We start from the raw sequence: 15,858 nt of genomic DNA, 5'->3' as shown, positions 1-15,858 counted from the left end.
CTAATCTGACACAGCTAACTCACATCATTCTACGGTAGGAAGGACACAAGCAATCTCATTAAACATCTACACCAAACAAGGTCACTCTGAGACCATGACAAAGTGAGACAAAACAAGATCACTGTGAAACCCACAAAATACAAACATACCCCATTCTCGGCAAAATTGAGTAACCACTACTTCTTTACTAATTACAGCTGTAGCCTGGCTCTAATCTGCCTTCCCTAAAGGTACTGAGATACCCAATCACAGAATCGCTCCCACTTTCTGAAAACACCCGATCTAAAAAGAACCTTTGCTTCCCTGCTTCCATCAACCCTTCCCAATATTACTCAACCAAAGCCCAAAGTTTCCAATAGGTTCTTTCTAACACCCCTTTCTGCTCTTTAATGTGTTTTCCCCTCAATGCAATGAACAATAAACCCAAGCTTGTTCAATATGTGCCTAGAGGTCTTTAAGGGCACAAATGATTCATCATTTTACCAATTTCCCTTTTCTTTCACCATCAGGCTCCCTCATATATTTACATTTTGATAAAACTGAATTTAACTTCATCTGCAAATAAACTTTTCAGGATCCTAGCTATTGCATAGAATCATGCTACATCTATAAGAGAAAATGTCTCTAGCAGAGGCTCTGAGTGCATCAAGATTTTTAATCCATTCTTTAAAAAATACTGAAGACATTTCCTTCTTAATATACAGAGAATCCTCTATACCAAGAACTCTGAACACCGGATTGCTTTTTCTTCTAATGCTCAAAGCATGGCAGACCACGATGACACCGAGAGGACCACATTTTCCAATTTTACAAGTTCTGAAAATACCAACTGTACACTCAGGGGACTTCACAGCCCTATAGTAACAAATGGTTTTTCGGGACACTCTAGGTTCTAAGACCCAATCTCAGACGGGAAGAGACCAACAATATAGATAAATCCCACAGACATAATGCTGGGAGAAAGACATTAAACACTTAAAGAGTACACACTGTCTAATTCCAGTTTAACAGAGTTCAAATTCCGCATAGTGGCTACCCTTGGAGGGATAACGGCCGGAAGGGGGCACAGTGGGGTCCAGGTATTAGTAACATTCTGTTTCGTGATCTGGGTGCAAGTTACACATGTGCCTTCAATCTGTGAAAATGAATCAAAATGTACACTTACCATATGTGTATAAGTTATACTCCAAAAAAAGTTTTTAAAAGGAAAAGATAAAGTGGTAGCATGTCACAGAGCAGCCTCCACTTAACTGAGGCTCTGAAAGTGGCATATGTCCACTATTTAGGCCAGTTCCTTAACCTCTCTGAGACACATCTTCCATCTATAAATAAGGATAACTCTTATACTCACAGGCTCCTTTTGAGAGTTATGTGAGTTACTGCTTGTATTTAGCCTGGTGCACAGAGGATGGTGGTTCAAACCACTTATGTCCTGCTGTTCAGTCTCTACCCAGTGCCACCTCTGTGCAACTCAGGAAGGAACGATCAGTTCTGACATGATCAGAGATGACTACCTTTCTATAATCTGGCAGAGCAGAGCATCGTCTGCCCTGCTCCCTGCTGCACTCCCTTTATCTCCTCCTTCCCCAACCAAAGCCCTTCAGCTCCGCCCAGCAGGTCCCAACAGTCTCCTCCGCCATGTGCCTGCTGACTAAATCCACATCTTCCACCATAATAGCCATCTTCAACCAATACCTTATCTACTGTTTTCACTGTATTATCACAGATGTCACCACTTCCTACCACTCACCACTGTTCCTGGGCCGCTGATACTGACAGTCACCCCAGCCCAGAGAATGAGAGGTCCAGGGCAATCCCTGAGAAGTGGGTGTGAGCCAGTGTGTGATGTGTCCTGTAAGACTTAAGAATGGTTTTAAGATGAACATCCCGACAGCACATTCATAAGAAAAAAAGAAACTATTGGGGCTTTACATGGGGGAAATTCCACCTTCTTTATCTTGGTGTCGCAGAAGGGGCATAATGAGGTGAGACAATTATGCCCCTTTCCTCTCTTAGGGATCAGCTGAGGGCCTACTAAAATTTCAGATTCATTTTGGGCTAATTTTTATACATCAATTCATTCTAAAATTCACTGGGGAGTTCTCTGCATAAATGTGTAAGATTTTAAAGGGAGAGGAGGCATGGATGGCCAGAGGAGAAAAAAAGTCCAATATTCAAATGAAGCCAAAAGTTGAAATTACACACATGCTAATCAACAGGTAGTATGCATTTTGAAAACTTCGCTGAACATCCTGGCTGCCTAAGCAGTTTTTGTTGCCCCAAAACTGAGGAGCTCTACTTGGTATTAAGACCAAATAAAACAATTTTCTTGTGAGAGTCCCCATGAAGGGGACAATGTGTGATAGGGTAGACGTAACCTCAAAAATATCCTCACTCCACGTTCCTGTCTCTGGGAGGGCACACTGAATACTTAGGAATACTTAGGAATGAAGTGCTCTTATATCCAAAACCTGCTTTCAGATGGTTGGGCAAAAGGGAACAGAAACAGAGAGGGAAGGAGAGGGAGGGAGAAGGAAAGCTGGGGAGAAGGAAAGGAAAGCCGGCGGGAGAAGGAAAGGAAAGCCGGCAGGAGAAGGAAAGGAAAGCCGGCGGGAGAAGGAAAGGAAAGCCGGCGGGAGAAGGAAAGGAAAGCTGGGGAGAAGGAAAGCTGGGGAGAAGGAAAGGAAAGCCGGCGGGAGAAGGAAAGGAAAGCTGGGGAGAAGGAAAGCCAGGGAGAAGTGGTGACATGGAAGTGGTAACCTTAAAAATTAGTGAAATTGGCCAGGCGCAGTGGCTCACGCCTGTAATCCCAACACTTTGGGAGGCCAAGGCAGGCGGATTATGAGGTTAGGAGATGGAGACCATCCTGGGTAACACGGTGAAACCTCGCCTCTACTAAAAATAAAAAAAATTAGCCGGGCATGGTGGCGTGCACCTGTAATCCCAGCTACTCAGAAGGCTGAGGCAGGAGAATCGCTTGAACCCGGGAGGCGGAGGTTGCAGTGAGCAGAGATTGCGCCACTGCACTCCAGACTGGGCGACAGAGCAAGGCTCTGTCTCAAAAAAAAAAAAAAAAAAAAAAAAAAAAAATTAGTAAAATTAGGTGAGGGGTGTAAGGGTGTTTACCGTATTGATCGACTTTAACTGAAAAAAAAAGGTCTAATTCAGTAGGAAAAAGAAAAAAATGATATATTCGTACCCCCGAAACACAGTGAGTCCCAGGGACTTGGAAGGGTCCTATCAACTGGGTCCATTGCCCACTGTGGTCTCTCCAGTCTCTGTTCCATCAATGGACTCTGAGTCTTAGTCTTTGAGTTAAATACCATGTGTCTTTGCAATAAGCAGACAACATTGTCAGTTACGCAAAGGACTAAAGTATAGCAATGAGTGAAATGTGATACTGGAAGCTATGGGACAGGGAACAAGGAAAGGAAATAAACTCTCCCTTTTATGACTTCCAAGTGAAATGATGGTATCAATACCTTGCAAAGGTATTGCAGAGTCAAAAACTAAGACGTACTCGGATGTCCCTGATGAGCCAACTATCACATGTGATATGAGAAGCAATGCTAATACCATTCACGGGAGCCATCATCTCCCTCTCGCACTGTATTTAGAAATCTAGACTTTCCTTTTTCTTCTCTTTGCTCTTTCAAATTCTATCAGCTGAACTTATGTCGGCACAGGCTGATGATACGGAAAAACTTAATGAATTAAAAAGTTTTACTGGAAGGTTACTCAAAATTATAAATCCTATCCAACTGGACCATAATATTAAAAGTTTATGTTCTTTTTGTTGGTTTGACATACACAAATTGGAGTCAACTCAACTGATTATTTAATGAGGAAACACACTTTCCTCTAAAACTCCCTGAACTATATTTGAGAACAGAGGGCTAAGATCCCTATCACATATACTGATGGTGATCAGGGTAGAGCCTGCTTTAAGAAACTCTGTATGCAGTATAAACTGGATAAAGTTTAATGTATTGTTGTCAGAGTTCAAAACCCTCACGTTTGACAGAAAGCCTCACACTTTGAACAAATTTCCCAACATTTTCTAGCATTTTTACAAAGATCACCACCTTCTTATGTGACTTGAGAGAGTGATCCATACAAACAGGAGACATGTCTTTAATGGGCTCCAAAAACAGTTTTAAACACCTAACATCAACCAATCTGCAGATTGTTACTAAGAGAAGCATTTGGTACTAAAAGCCATATTATCTTTCTTCTCTCACTTACTTCTAAGCCAATTAAGCAAAAGAGGAGTTTAATGTTAAGAAAGTTGACTAAGTTTCAGGAAAAAAATGAAGGTAAGCAACATGGCAATTTGTTCTAAGTAAAAGCAACCCCTTCAAAACAAACAAAAAAATAAGATGTTCCCTCCTACAGGACCAAAAAAAGAAGGCAAGAATATAAAAAGAAAGGATGTCAGGTCGAGAGAGCGATGACAATAAGCAAAAGATGACTTACTGCTGCCCAAGTGAATACAAACAAAATTTCAAAAGCACATACTCTAAAAACTGGTAATTCTACTCCTAGATTGTCCTACAGATAATAAAAACCATTGCTAAGACTTGTTAAAAAATTTTTAAAAGAATGTTTCCTGTAACTTGCTTTATAGAAAGAGACTGAATACAATCAACAGAGGAAGAGTTAAAGAGAGTGCTCCCATTTCCCAGAATACTTTACAGCAAGCCCTTGAAAAGAATGGGGCAATTCTATACCCAGTGATGGGGATAAACTCATGAGATGTGTCAAGTAGAAAAAAAAAAAAAAATCAAGATACAGAACAGCATGTACAATGTGCTCCCATTTCTGGGTATCTTTTAAGAGGACAATATAGGCATACACTTGTATTTGCATAATATGTATCCAGAAAAACACTTAAGGCATAAGATGGCCCGGTGCAGTGGGTCATGCCTATAATGCCAGCACTTTGGGAGGCCGAGGTGGGCAGATCACTTGAAGTCAGGAATTTGAGACCAGCCTGGCCAACATGATGAAACCCCATCTCTACTAAAAATACAAAAATTAGCCAGGCATGGTGACACGCACCTGTAGTCCCAGCTACTTGGGAGGCTGAGGCAGGAGAACTGCTTGAACCTGGGAGACAGAGGTTGCAGTAAGTTGAGATCGTGCCACTGCACTCCAGCCTGGGTGACAGAGTGAGACTCCGTAACAACAACAACAGAAAGAAAGGAAAGAAAGGAAGGAAGGAAAAAAGAAAAGAAAAGAAAAGAGAAAAGAAAAGGAAAGAAAAGACAGAGAATAAGTGTGAATCAGGGAAAGGAAGAGAGAAATCTAGTTTGGATACATTTGTTATATCTACAATCCTTCCATCTTCATTCTTTCTTCAATACCCCAGCCATGTTGGGAGGTTTGCTTAACAAGCAGTAAATTATTTTGCCACATCTAGATTTTAAAACACAAAGGCTATTGGCAAAAACACTTCCTAATGAAAAACTCTAAGAGAATGGATTAAAGTACCATTTTTGCAGGTCAAATTTATTCAACTAAAGAAAGTTCTAGACTGGCATGGTCCCCGGAATTTAAAAACCTACTCCTAATTTAAAAGCACATAAGCCAACATTACCCCTTGAATTAAATTCAAGGAATAATTCAAGTCTAATTCAAGAGTGGTCTAATGCAGGTCCAATTCAAGATTCAGGACTGAGAGCCCTATCAGACCTGGCCCCACCTACTTCCAGCTTCAGGCCACATCCCCATCTCACTCTGACCACAACTCCTCTTTCAGTTCCTCAAACCTGCCCTGCACTTCTGTCGTTTTCAGGATTTTTTGCATAGCCTCTTCCCTGGGCCCAGAACATTTTTTTACCAATTCTCTTTATGGTTAACTCTAAAAAAGATACACAGGGGATTGCAGCCTACATGTCACTTCAGGGAAGCTCCGTTGGCTGCCTTAAACTGGTCTGGTTCCCCCCATCATATCCTTCGAGAAACACATCTTTTGAAGGATTTATCACAGTTTCAATTCTATAACTGTGAAATCGGTTGTCTGATGTCTATTTCCAACCCCGCCCCGCCCCCCAACTAGAATATCAGCTGCCAGAGGCAGGAACTGCCTCAAAACCTCTTAGCACAATGCATAGAACAGCCTTATATACAGAATAACCTCAGAAATATTTGCAGAATGAACAAAGAAGGTTTGTAATATGTATGTTATTTGTAATATCTGTGAGATGAACAAAGAAGACCGGCCAATATGAAAGAAGACTACATTTGAAGTCTGCAGCTTTAAATCTATCTTTAAGCAGGGGAAATGGAAAATACTGCAGAGTAAAATAAAACCACCAGATAAACAGAGCCCGAAACAGACCAGGATAGAAAAATAATGCCAATTACACTTGAATCCATTTAAGCAGCTGCTTCTGGAGGAAGGAGGCTACAATAATAGTATCCAAAATAAACAATTCAGTAATTGATCAACTAGTCAGAGGAAATTATCCTAATTCAAGATTTTATATGAAATATAAAGTGTTATATAGAGAAGGATGAGGAAAAAAAGACACCAGGAGATGTATCTAACGTGCAGTTGTGAGTTCAAGTTGTTTATGCAATTTAAAAGAATATCTGGCATCACTACTTCTATGCACTCTTCTGAATCTGTCTTAAATGCACTATCATTTAAACAAAAACACAAAAGCAGTCTGTCCTACTTTTTTCCAAAGAAGTAAATATACAGAAAGGTTTTACCATAAAATGTTAGCAATATTTCCTGTAGATTATAAATGACATCAAGAAACCATAAAAAAAAATTTTCACTGTGGCCAAAAAAACACCAAAAGCCAAGTCAAAAGACAATTGACAGGTGGGAAATTTTTTTGCAACTCAAAATTGAAAAAAAAAGAGCAAAAGTCATTGTAATACATAGAGCTCTAAGAAAAATGGGTAAGAGAAAGACCAAGGACCCCAACGACAAACAAGAAAGGATATCAACTAGGCCAGGTACAGAAAAAGAATACAAATGGCTCTTATAAACACGAGAAATGATGCTTATCCACCCCCTTGAGAAAAATGCAAAGACTGCACTAATATGTCACTGTCCATTTACCAGACTACCAAAATCCAGTTTGAGAAAACTCTCTGACAGTGCAGTATGGGGCCACATATCTCTCATATCCTACTAATGGAAGTGTAAATTGTACAAGCAACATCTACTCGAATTACACGTATATAGGGCAATCGACACAACAATGTCACTTCTGTGAATTTACCAAGAAAGGCAGCATCAAAAAGTGAGGGAATTCCCTAGAATCAGTTTGCTTAGCTAGGTGTCAATTCTGGCTCTCCTACTCTCTGGGGTATGACTTTAGGCAAGTCACCAAACCCTCTCTGAGCCTCAGTTTCCTGTCTGTAAAACAAGGATAATATACTACTGGCTACTTCATAGGACTGATGCAATGACTGAGTCAACATAAGGAAATGGTTGAAGAGAGTGGCTAGGAATTATCCTCTCTGATACACTAACCCACACACAAAATGACCTACGTTCAAGGTGACTGACATTTTGAGACAAAAGACTGAAAACAAATTAAATGCACAATGGTAAGACATACCCACACAATGGCTTACCATGCAACTGTTAAAAAAAAAAAAAAAGAGAGAAGTCTCCAAAATATAATTAAATGGCAGGGGGAGGGGCAGCACAGAATATAATATTGTATACACCATCTTTTGTGTTAAAGGGAAGGGGACCAAATACCAAGTGATGTCTTTCCTACTCAAAAAAATTCAATTAAAAATATTTTTTAAATGGGGCATTATTTCAAACCTCAGAGGAAATTATCATATGTACTCACAAATGTATAGGCTAGTGGTTGCCAATTTTTGTTGCTGGGTCAAAAGCAACATTGGAATTTCTTAGAAATTTTGGAATTGAATGCCCTTTGCTTGTAAGTGCTGAACTATCAGACCCTTTTTTTAACCTCCTCCTCTGCCAAGGAGCTAACAGAGGAGAAAGAACCCTTGCCTGGGTGTGAGGCCACCTCCCTGGAAATGCCAACTGTCTCATTTACCAGCACTGTTCCCTGGCCAATAATTTAACAGCATTTCACCTGAGCCCCAGATCCTTTATTTTTAAGGAGGCACATACTACCTACTCCCATAGACTTGCCGTGAGACTCAAATGAAATAATTTAGCTGAAACCACTCCATAGATGCTGCCCAAGCTGCAGATTTCAGAGCTGGAGATTCTGGGCAAAGACTGCTTGTTATTCTACCTGTCCAGAAAACGTGTCTGCACATACTGCCCACAGCTTCCTGTCTGGTGCTCTCCAGCCCTGAGTGGCTTCACACATAACACTGCGCCAGACTTTCTGGAAGCCATAGATGCCAGTCCATCTTCCAAGGGCATGACTCCCCACAGATGCTCAGACATTTCTCAGCTAGAAGCTTCCAGGGAAGGCTGGCTGCACAGGATGCCTCACTTCAGATTTCCTTATAGTAGAACCACATAAGCCAGGTCTGCTTCACACAGGTGACGTGGTGACCTAAACTTTCTGCTGCTTCGTCATGGGGGCTGGGAAGCCAGTCTGCATACCTACTGGGGGCAGAACCAGCAACAGAACCAGCAAAACTGGGATGCTCAGAAGCTGGGGACCAGGAAACAGGGCAGCAGGTAAAAGGTCTCCAAGCCTGCTGTCAACAGCTTTAGGGAGGAAGGTTAGAGCTGGGGCCAGCAGCCTAAGGGCACAGGGCTTAATAGCAGAGGGGAGGCAAGGATAATACCTTTGATCACAGAAAAGCCTGTGATGTTTACCTCTCAAACACTAATTTCCCAGGGGAAAAATTGCTAATTTTGTCTGGTATGATAATGATATGGTGGTTATAAAGTCCTTATCAGAGAAGCAAACTGAACCATTTATGGTGAAAGCATTTTAAGACTACGTGTCAATAATAGGTGAAGCTGGTGGTTTGTGGATTCACTCTACTTTTGTATATGCTTGAAAATTTCCATAATAAAATAAGCTTAAACAAAATCCACTATCACCATAAAAATAAATTTCACAGCAGGGAAATGTGAGAAAAGTATTCTCACAGTCTGAATGCATGCCAGACAAGCAGGGCCCCGAGATAGGGCCTCTAAGTCACTAACATGGGCAGCCATTTCTCCTCCCAGGGTATCAACATCCTCATCAGAGCTGGGGCCCTTGAATATCAGGGGACCCACACACGCTTCACCCATCAAAACTGACTGGCACTGCCCATGAATTCCTTTTTAGGGCTATTGAGGCACCCCAAGATGCTCCCCACTGGCTACGTGGTGCATGCTCTGTGTCAGAAGCAGCTGGCCTGGAAGATATTCAGGTGCAGAACTTCCCATCTGGCATTCCCTTCAGGAAAATGTGCATCAGCCATAAATGACAAATGACAACAGGGGCACGTGAGAAAGCATTCTATGGGAAGGGCTTCTGAGGCAGGAGGAGGATGGATAGGAAAGACCTCAAGTATCAATCCAGCCATTCTGGGCTGCATGGGATGCTACAAGTGAGCCTGCTGTTTTAAGCTGCCATGCCTTCATCCATGCTGATCCTTCTCCCCGGAATGCCCTTTACTCACGTTTTCCTGAGGGAATAAAAACCTTTGAGTCTTCCAACCTTCTGCTGTCCACAAAGTACTCAACAGCTGCCCAGGCCAAACACAGTCAGTTCCATATTCATTCCTTTCTTCCTGGGCCAGCCCTGCGTCTGCCTGGCCCAAGATGCCTCACTGCCCTTCTCTCCTGCTCTGCAAGGTACAGGTGCCCTCTGCAGGCTGCATCTCCCAGTTTCCAAAGTCAGCCAATGAGATTCAGCCAATAAGAGGTACTAGCAAGAGATGGGAGCATGGAAGGGAGAACTCAGGGTATTTCTCCCCTTTCTCCAACTTGGGCAGCACCCACGTCTCAAGGCCCAGGGCAGTTCCAACTTCTTCTTGGTGACCGCAGCCCCTGGGCTCCGATAACACTACCTATTCCCTTTATCCTCCAGAAGAGTTGTGGGAGCAGCGTTCTGCTCCTGCTTATCCCTGGGTTGTCTCATCACCCACCTCACTTCAGCTTCTCAGCAACTCTACCACTGGGATGACCAATCTCTGAATTACATTCTTCCCTCTCAACTCCACATGGTTTGTTTTCCTGTGTGAACACTGAATGATAAACTAGCCGTCTTCTTCACTCACCACGAGGACACTGCCTTCCTACAACTCTGCAAAAGGCTCTGAGCTCCTTCATGGCAGGCACAAGGTCTTCCTGGGCTTCGGATGCCAGGAGCCCAAGGCAGGACCCTCAGTTATTGTTTATACCCTGCCTTGCTATCTTAAAAGGACATCTCAAGCACATGGTTAGCACTTAGGATGCACACGAAAAATGCTGGGTTAAATCAATGCATGGGTGCCTCAATCTACACAAGTTAAGGAGGAAGGCCACAAGAAGAGAAGACTCTTGGAAACACCTTTCAGGGACAGAAGGGGGATTCTTTTGACAGGAAATTGATAAGGATTTGACACTCAAGAATTAAAGCAACTGCCCAGACTATAGGGCAAAGATTTTCAAAAAAACAAACAGCAGCAGCAACAACAAAACAGTGCTATATTCCAAACTCCTATAAGAAATTTCATGGACCCTTACTGCTGCAAGTGGTCTTAGAAATACAATGTAGTGCAGTTAAGAACAGAGGCTCCCAAGCCAGGCTAACGGATCCTACCCCCACCACCTACCAGATGAATGACCCTAGCAAGTTAACTTCTCTGCACTCCCATTCTCTCCCTGGCCCTGTGGTTTTGTTTCAAGGGCTATATCAAGGTAGTGCACATCGGTCATTAGTCATCATCCACAGCATACTCCAAGGGTCTCAAACTCAACTGCCATTCTAGTGGAAAGTAAATTAGCATGTGAAGCTGCAGAGGTGAAAAGCAACAGAGGGGCTGGGTGCAGTGGCTCACACCTGTCATCCCAGCACTTTGGGAGACTGAGGCAAGTGGATCACTTGAGGTCAGGAGTTTGAAATCAGCTTGACCAACATGGTGAAACCCCATCTCTACTAAAAATACAAAAAATTAGCTGGGCATGATGGGGGCGCCTGTAATCCCAGCTACCCAGAAGGCTGAGGCAGGAGAATCGCTTGAACCTGGGAGGCAGAGGTCTCAGTGAGCAGAGATCTTGCCACTGCACTCCAGCCTGGGTGACAGAGCCAGACTCCATCTCAAAAAAAAAAAAAAGAGAAAAGAAAAGCAACAGAGGGAGGTGATGGCTGCAACAGAGTAGAGGGTGTGGCCTTGCTCAGGCCTTTTCTTCGGAAGGTCTTTCACAACTCTAGAGCCAAACCCCTTACCTGGGGGCCAAATGCAAGCTGCTCTTCTGCAAACCCTAAATTCTAAACACACTTTTCTCAGGAAGCTGAGGCTTGTCAAAAAAGACATGACTGATGTCTCGTCCTGCAGAGAAGGCCAGGCATAGAGGCCCAGTTCTCCCAGTACCACTGTAGGCTGGCGTGGAAAGGAGACATAAAACAAGGGGTTTCGTAACACGTGGCCAAGTAAAGGCAGACACCTGAGACATCCAGTCAACGATGGCTTCCAGAGAGGAGGAGACTAGGAAGCTGGTGTGGAAGAACAGGAACTGTGAAAGCAAACTGAGAGCCGCTGAGGAAGAAGTGGAGGCACCATCCTGAGAAGACTCCAAAGAGCCCCAAAAAAGGAGGGGACGCTGCAAAGGAGGGGACGCTGCAAAGGAGGGGACGCTGCCAAGGAGGGGATGCAGCAAAGGAGGGGACGCTGCAAAGGAGGGGACGCTGCAAAGGAGGGGATGCTGCAAAGGAGAGGATGCTGCAAAGGAGGGGATGCTGCAAAGGAGGCGATGCTGCAAAGGAGAGGATGCTGCAAAGGAGGGGATGCTGCAAAGGAGGTGATACTGCATCGGCTTCTTCTCAGACAGCAACCTGGTCTCTGGTTTGTGGGGGAGGAAAACAGAAAAGGGAAGAAATGGGCAAGAAGCAAATCTATAATCATTGAATTCAGAAGGAAAAGGAAGAACTGTGCTGAATGTACCCTGAGAGCTTTCCTAAGTCACATCATTTATCCCCAAAACTGGAGAGCTAAGATACTATGGTCGCTTTTTAGAGAAGAGGGCAAGATGGCTTAGAGGTTAGCTAAGTTGCCCCAGGTTCACACAGCAAGGAAGGGGCAAACAGATTTTTTTTCTTTTTTAAATTTATTTATTTTCTTTTTATTATTATACTTCAAGTTCTAGGGTACATGTGCACAACGTGCAGGTTTGTTACATATGTATACATGTGTCATGTTGGTGTGCTGCACCCGTTAACTCGTCATTTATGTTAGGTATATCTCCCTCCTCCTTCCCCCATCCCACAACAGGCCCCCGTGTGTGGTGTTTCCTACCCTGTGTCCAAGTGTTCTCTCATTGTTCAGTTCCCACCTATGAGTGAGAACATGCGGTATTTGGTTTTCTGTCCTTGCGATAGGGCAAACAGATTTTTAAACACAGGTCCTCTAGGTTTTAGGACTATCAGATAAAACACAGGAGGCCCGGTTAAATTCGAATTTCAGATCAACAACAAATAATTTTCTAGTATATATAGGTGCCATGCAACATGTGGGACACATGTACACTAAAAAATAATGCATTGTTTATTTCTAATTGAAATACAGTTGTGCATCCTGCATTTTTACTTGCTAACTGGTAATTCTACTTGGTTTCCAAGTCACTTCTGTTATTCCAAGTTCTGCCAAAGCACCCTAGGGTGGGAAAATCAGAAAGCAGTTAATGAATAAAATTGAAAGGAGGAAATTCACACAGCCTAATAGAGAATGCTAATCTGCAACACATAAAATAAAGAAGCATAAAAACAAAAGCAATAGAACCTATAGAAGACTTTGAGAACTGGGGAAAGAATACACTGTACTTATGGAAAGCAGTAAAGCCTACCGGTTTTCATTTGTGGCCTAACAAGCGAATCCCAGTTCCCTTTACACATCACTGTCAGGCAGCAATCACCCAGAGCTACAAGGCTCTGGGCCGAGTAAGAACCAACCACTGAAGGGATGACTGTCATTAGCACTAATCTTCCTTACCTGAAAAAATGTTCAACGAGAAGGTGTTCAGACAAGTAGCAGAGAGGGAGGCAGAGAAACCAAAAGTCTCCAATAGTTTTGGCTAGAGCCCCCACAACTCTGATGGATACACAACAGCAAAAGAGGGAAGGGAAGTCTTGAGCTTACTTTAACTTGTTTATTTACAATGCAAGCAGAGTTCCTCAATCAGATAAAATATCCTCCTTGCCTCTCTTACCATCCCAAAAGTCAACACAACCAAAATGTTAATAGTAGTTTGGGGAAAAGCATGCTCCTCAACCTTCAAAAAGTCCCCAGGCTAGAGAGCAACCCAGAGGCAACAAAGAAAAGAGGTCACTTGAGGAGTCCTTGGCAGAGAAAACTACTGCCTCCCACAGACCACCCTGGCCCATCACCAGGGGTTGTCCTTCCATCATTTGGCTACTGCAATCCTGCAAAGTCAGTCCATTTCAGAGATTCATGTTTTGGTTTCTGTTCTTTAAACCAGCAGCTAAGAAGTGGCACTAGGGCGTTGCCCATCAAAGTCCACCTTCTAGAACCCGCACCCCCATGAAAGAGGGTCAAAAGTCTCTATCAGAGAGGCCAGCTTTGACAGTCTTCTGTCTGCCAATAGTACTAAAGTCAGAAAACGTGTACTTTTTCAAAAAACACAATGGAAAGAGCTCTGTAACTGACCTATAGGGAAAAAAACCAGATCTTTTAGGAAGTGTGTTTACCTCCTGCAGTCCTGTTACTTCTACACAGTCACACAGACTGGTATAATCCTGGCTCAACAAACCCTTGGAAACCCGCTCAGTTCCCAGGCATCCCCAAGCACCAGAGAAACATGGGCCATTAGAAGCCAGGTTGCGAGGCTCCCCAACCTGTGGTGCACAGGCAGCTTGGTGCTGCCTCAACCACCGCCGCTCAGCTTTCAAGAGGTTATTTTTCTATCATCATCTTATAGGATTATCTAGAGCAGGACTGATTTTGAAATGTATTTTGGAGGACAATAGAAGGGGGTGGGGAAGTACTAATAATATTTAATATCATTTTCTACAGGAATAACTCACACATTACCCCCAAAACTTTCCTCTGTGTATCAATCTCATTTGATCTTCATAACTGCGGGATGGGAGCAAGATTTGTGTTAACTCTACAGTCTCTTATCAGGTAAGTAACCAAGGCTCAAAGGCCCTAAATGCAATATAACTTAGCTAGTAAGGTAGCCAGAACCTAATTAATAAGCACATAAGTCCTGTAGGGCCTGTATGTCCTCTGCTGTGCCACACTCCTTTCAGGTCATCCTGCTGCCCAGCACCAATACTGAGGGAAGGGGGTGGGGCCGCCCAGGAAGCTGACTCTAAAACTGAAAATAATTTCACAGATACTTATGCAGACCATTGCACAGCAATAAAAAAGAACTACCACTATATGCACTGCATGGATACTGTTTAATATTAGTGAAGGAACTAGGATAGTCAAAGAATCCAGACACACAAAATACATTCTGTATAATTCCATTTATACGAAGTTCAAACACTAGCAAAACAAATCTATTAAATATATCGAGATAAGTCAGAACAGGGTTACTTTTTGGGGGGGGCTACTGACTGGAACAGAGCACATGACAGTTTCAGGGGTGTTGACAATTGCATGTATCCTAAGCAGGGTAGTGGTTACATCAGTGATTTCATTTTTAAATTCACTGAGCAGCCGGGTATGGTGGCTTATGCCTACAATCCCAGCACTTCGGGAAGCTGAGGTGGGAGTATCGCTTGAGCCTGGGAGCTGGAGACCAGCCTGGGCAACCATGTGAAACCATGTCTCTACAAAAAAAATCCAAGAAACAAATAGCCGGGCATGGTGGTGCACGCTTGTGGTCTCAGCAATTCAGGAGGCTGAGGTGGGAAGATCGCTTTGATCCCAGGAGGCAGAGGCTGCAGTGGGCCGAGATCACCCCACTGCACTCCAGCCCGGGTGAAAGAGTGAGACTTTGTCTCAAACAAACAAATACATACATACATACATACATACATACAATGAGCACTGTTTGATAAATTTGTGCATTCAAAGTCTGTATACTTTACAGTAAGTTATGATTCTCCACCGAAGACTTTACAAAGAAAAGTGAGCAGTTCCCAAAATCAATTCCACAAACTTTATTGAACAGCTGTGTTAAGGTTATGGAAAACACAAATGACCCTTCAAATGGTAGGGTCTTTACATGGCAGTCACCATGCAAGGTACCATCCAACTGCTGTGTTCAATCCCCTGCTCTGCTGCTTACTGCAATCTTCAAGGGGTTGCTGGGACTCCCTGTGCCTCATGTCTTTCATCTGTGACACTGAGATCACAAAGGGTTGTCCTGAGGAGTCAATGAGTCCCTAATGGTAAAGGGTTGAGAACTGTACCCAGAAACACCACATGACTGCAATATGTGGCAACTATTATCATGGAATAAGACAGGTCATCCTACTAATGATAAATAACAAAATACCTGCCTTCAAATATTTCATTAAAAAGACACAAATAAATGTCTACACTAAGTAGCCAGAGTGGATTTCCAAGAGGCAGAAATGCTCTTACTGTTCCCCCGCCCTTCTGTAGTGAGCTCCTGAAGGGAATCTAGGCACACAGCCCAGAGTTGCCCAGCTGGGCACTGCTCTCCTCCCATCCTCATTTTTCTCTGGGCATTCAGGTTCTGCCTGGGTGTGGGAGGAGTGCCTTGTCCAACCATTACTCAGCCCCTACTTCTTTCAAATTAACTTCAATTTATCCTTT

At 43.2% G+C, this 15,858-nt stretch overlaps 1 protein-coding gene across 1 annotated transcript in view; it reads right to left on the bottom strand.

Annotated features, from left to right (window-relative positions):
• Positions 1–15,858, bottom strand: part of CCDC6 (coiled-coil domain containing 6) — a 116,992-nt gene that overhangs the window by 88,553 nt on the left and 12,581 nt on the right. The window lies entirely within an intron of this gene.

This window comes from Pongo abelii, chromosome 8, assembly GCF_028885655.2.
Source record: "Pongo abelii isolate AG06213 chromosome 8, NHGRI_mPonAbe1-v2.0_pri, whole genome shotgun sequence".
NCBI classification, from domain to species: domain Eukaryota; kingdom Metazoa; phylum Chordata; class Mammalia; order Primates; family Hominidae; genus Pongo; species Pongo abelii.
The sequence above is the reverse complement of the archived record's forward strand: the minus strand, read 5'-3'. Positions and strand labels throughout refer to the sequence as shown.